The 4,177-nt window shown below is 46.3% G+C and overlaps 1 pseudogene; it reads left to right on the top strand.

Annotated features, from left to right (window-relative positions):
- LOC149985532 (uncharacterized) lies at positions 1-1,531 on the top strand (annotated as a pseudogene).
- The last annotated feature ends 2,646 nt before the right edge of the window (positions 1,532-4,177 follow it).

The following is a 4,177-nucleotide window of genomic DNA, read 5'->3' as shown; positions in this document are numbered from 1 at the left end:
ATGAAAGACAGAGGGAAGTCCAGGACTAGGACACAAGAGACCAGTCAGAACAGTTCTGAGAACAGCCTGACAGACATCCTCAGTGTCCAGTGTGCCAGTGATATTGTCCTACAGCCAATCCCGCCAGGGAGAAAGAATAGCCAATCCCACTTCCACAACATGGATGTGACTAAAGAGAGGGCTGACATGGGAAGGCTTCCAATGGCCACTCCACCCATCAGGCTCCCAATGCTCACTGTGACCTCTCTCACTGTCCAAAGGAACAAAAATACCCTCAAGGTGCCTCGCACGCCTCGTCTGCAGCTGGAGGGACAGATGGGTAGCAAGCGTCTGGGTCCGGTTAAATCCATAACCGGAGGGAGCACATTTACCTCCAGCCACAAGAAGGAGCCAGAGGTTAAATCCAGCAGACCACAGACATCAGGAAGCATCCCTAGGAGCCCCAAAATATGCTCCACTGCAGCCAAGGCAGTAGCTCCTTTATCTGGGACTCCATGCAGCCAGTCTGAGGTCAGGATCCAGGCCAATCCTCTCCAGAGGTCTAACATCCAGGACATCAAGGCCCCGCTCTCCTCTTGCTCAGGCCAGACGGTCTCTGTCCGACGGAAGCCTCTTGCAGCCGCCATGTTCTCCTGTGGATGTCCTCCAGCCGGAGGTCCAGGCCAGCAGAAGCCTGGCTCGACCCAAGACCGGGATAGCTAAGATAACAAGACATACTGATGGCAGCACTCTGAGGTTCCCTAACCAGACCTTAGATCTTATAAACTCCACGGATGGGAGGGAGAGCACCAATTCCTTCCATGTGCTGCCAACCATTGCAGTGTCAGCCTCCCCTGCCAAGATGGCCATCCCATTGCCTACCCCAATGGTCAGCTATGTACCTGACCTTCTGGTGCCTACTCCATCTGCTTCTCCGGTTCCTTCCAGCCGAGTGCCTGCCCCACCTGCCTCCCCAGTGCCAGCCCGGCCTGCCAACGCCAGATCACGGCGTGTGTCGAAGAGGATCCAGCTCTTACAGATCCAGTCTGCTATGCTGGACCAGCAGCTACCAGAACAACTGGGTGACAAACAAATCATATTACCCTCTGAGCCCCTGTCCTTCAGTAGCACTGAGAGGATGTTCCTCTGTGGTCCACCTTTAGTCTGCCACCCAGCCGACGTAGGCGGAGATGATGGCTGTCACCCCCTGCCCAGACCTACGCCCAGCCACACAGGTCGCACCGACCACTCCCCTTTATTGACCAGTAGGAGAGCCGTGTAGGCGGGTGAGAAGTGCCCCGTTGAAATCCTCTTTACCCCCTTGGTCCCACTGGCAGAACAGCCTCCTATCAAGCGGGGGCACATGCCCGCCTCCTGTGCCAAGACCGAGCGGGAATGGGAGAATAGCAAACGAGGGCGCAGGAAGAGAGTGAAGCCCATTCACTGGGACGTTAACTTTAAGTCTGGGCCTTTCTTCCCAGTGTGTGTCTCTCCATCACTGCCCTCGATCTTGGAGGTGGATGAAGAGTCTCTTTCTGAAGAGATGGAGTAAAGACAGTTTTAAGGGGTCGCACACACACACACACTCACTCACACACGTACACATATCCTCATTTTATTTTTTTTACCTTTATTTAATTTGTGAAGTTAGTTAAGAATAAATTCTTATTTACAATGACGACCTACCCCGGCCAAACCCTGACGACACTGGGCCAATTGTGAACCGCCCTATGGGACCAGTGCCTTATACCGCTGCGCCAATCAGGAGCCCTATTGAGACCTCATGGCCTTCCATGGACCAGAGAGGATCAACCAGCATCATCCCAGCATCTGCCCTGCCTGTCATCCTAGTACCTCCACTTCCCTTTCAACCCCAAACCACAAAGGGCAGGTGACAGAAATTATCCAGCGCCCACCGATCCAGGCTGTTCTGCATGAGCAGCAGCAGCTACTGTCGGAAGTACTGTTGGAACAGACTTTTCCTATGAGACCCAACAGGAGCCACAAGCTGTCAAAGTACTTTCATCCCTGGGGTGTGGAGCTTCTCGAACAGTGTTCTCTTCCTGAAGATGGACTGCTTCAACCTCTTAGGAGTATCCAGAGTATCTAGTACGCTGGTGTGATGATAGAATATGTCCCTCAGTATCAACTAGAGATTAATATTAATCCACTTGTTATTCTAGTTGGGCAAATGTTAATTTATCATCAGCATGTTCCAAAGAATTCTGTTTCTATAAAGTTTTATTGCAGTTGAAAATTATGTGTGGTGTGTGTTGTTGGTTTCTTGTGAGCTATGAAGTATACCCTTTTAGTAGAATGTTTATTTCTTCATTGGACTTGTTGATTTGTTGACCAAGGAGAAGAGGTAAGTGCTGAGCGGACTAATATAAATGAAGTTCCAATTCAAATTTGTATTAATCCGAAGGTGGCACATCTGACTCACAATTTAATGTCATAATTCTTCACGTTTTCAATGTATAGCAACACTGACAAATTCTAAGGTGGAACTATTTGTACTACAGCATTGGAAATGAGGATATATCCAAACACAGTGGTTATGAATTGCGAGAATGCTGAACAACATTTTCTGACCAATAGGCTTGTTTGTCGTAATATTTGGCCAAAGGTTTCTTTGCTTGAGTCAAGAGGCCCTGTCTCAACTTGCACATACATGTAAGGGAAGCAGACAGCTGCAGATTTAATATAACTGCTGGGTTACACGATAACCAGGTCTCTCTTGCCAAAAGAACCCACTTTTGCAAGAAAGACCTGATAGTGCCACATAACACAACGCTTATATAATTCTTCCTTTTAAAATTAGCCCTTTAACTGGAATAGATGTAGTGTTGCCTTACATTTTCTGAAATGTGAATGACATTTACTTAGCCTTCAAACTGTGCTTCGTTTAAAATACCGTTGGTTGGACTGCGACGCAGTGACTATATCGTTTTTCTTTTGATCTGAAGCTTGACACTGTACGACACTTCGTGTCTCATCCTCCGTCATTTGAATAAAACTTCCTCGGCATGATTTTATTCTCACATTACCCATGGTTTTTTTTCAACCCTCGCAAACAAATGTTGATCCCCATGAAATGACAGGTGATATTCCACAAGGGGGCACTAAAGGTCTGTTACGAAAGGAGGTTGAACACTTTGTACCTTGACACCATCTGAATTTACACACAGCCTCAACTATTTAAATGACAGAAAATGTCATATCTGCTCTCGCACAGTACATTAATAGATCCCTTGGGTTTTTCACCGTCCATCATAATAAGTACTTTTTGGCAACTTATGTGTTGTCTAAGGATCATTCCGAAACGCATTATCTCCACCAAAGCCCAAAGTTTACTAGCATTATAAAGATATCCATCAAGTTTAAGAGGTGTTACCACATTTTTGTAGATATGTATCTGCGGGCCAGTGCAAAGACTCACATTGCATTGTAAGATTAGTCATGCATCGTACCCAGTTCCTCTCTAGAAACATGCATGAGAAGCTATGACTAAGCAGAGCAGTATGGCTGTATCAATTGTTCTAGAACTGGTTCAAGAAAGAAGGTTAGGTTAGTTAGGCTACATGTGATCGTGCGTCACCATAACTGAAACATGGCCTTTCTTTCACTGTTTCACGTCATGGTGCAAGTATTTCCATGAACTGGGAAACATTTGCATACATTTCAATTTCTCTGGCCGGCAGTGAAGGGGTTAGTCAGCTGTGTGCTCTCAGTATACGCTCACTAGCAGAATCTGTCTGCCACAGCTGCTGCGACCAGCTTCAAACCAAACCATGTACGCACACATACACACAGATCTAGGAGGAGTTGACCTCCACAGAATGTGAACATTAGCCACTAATATCTGATATCAGTATAGTTTATAAAAGTGTTTATGTTTGTCTGTCTTTCAGTTTCTGTTTAGACTACATCAAAGATAGAGAAGCTGTGCAGCCACACCATGTTCAATCATGTTACCTAATTAGCTAGCTAGCTAGCTGACAATCTGGTTGACCTGTAGCATATAGACATTTGTTGGCACAGAAAGAAAGGGGATTTAAAAATGATTGATTGAAATTCCCCCCGCCACATTCTGACTGGGTTAATAACTTAATATTAAGTTAATATGGACCCATTGTCTTAGACTTGAAATCTTGGACCGGGATTCAAACACAGGGACTTGTGACTCGACTCAAACATT

The sequence above is a fragment of the Oncorhynchus mykiss genome, chromosome 1, assembly GCF_057628025.1.
Source record: "Oncorhynchus mykiss isolate SJ-2025 chromosome 1, ASM5762802v1, whole genome shotgun sequence".
In the NCBI taxonomy this organism is placed as follows: domain Eukaryota; kingdom Metazoa; phylum Chordata; class Actinopteri; order Salmoniformes; family Salmonidae; genus Oncorhynchus; species Oncorhynchus mykiss.
The sequence above is the reverse complement of the archived record's forward strand: the minus strand, read 5'-3'. Positions and strand labels throughout refer to the sequence as shown.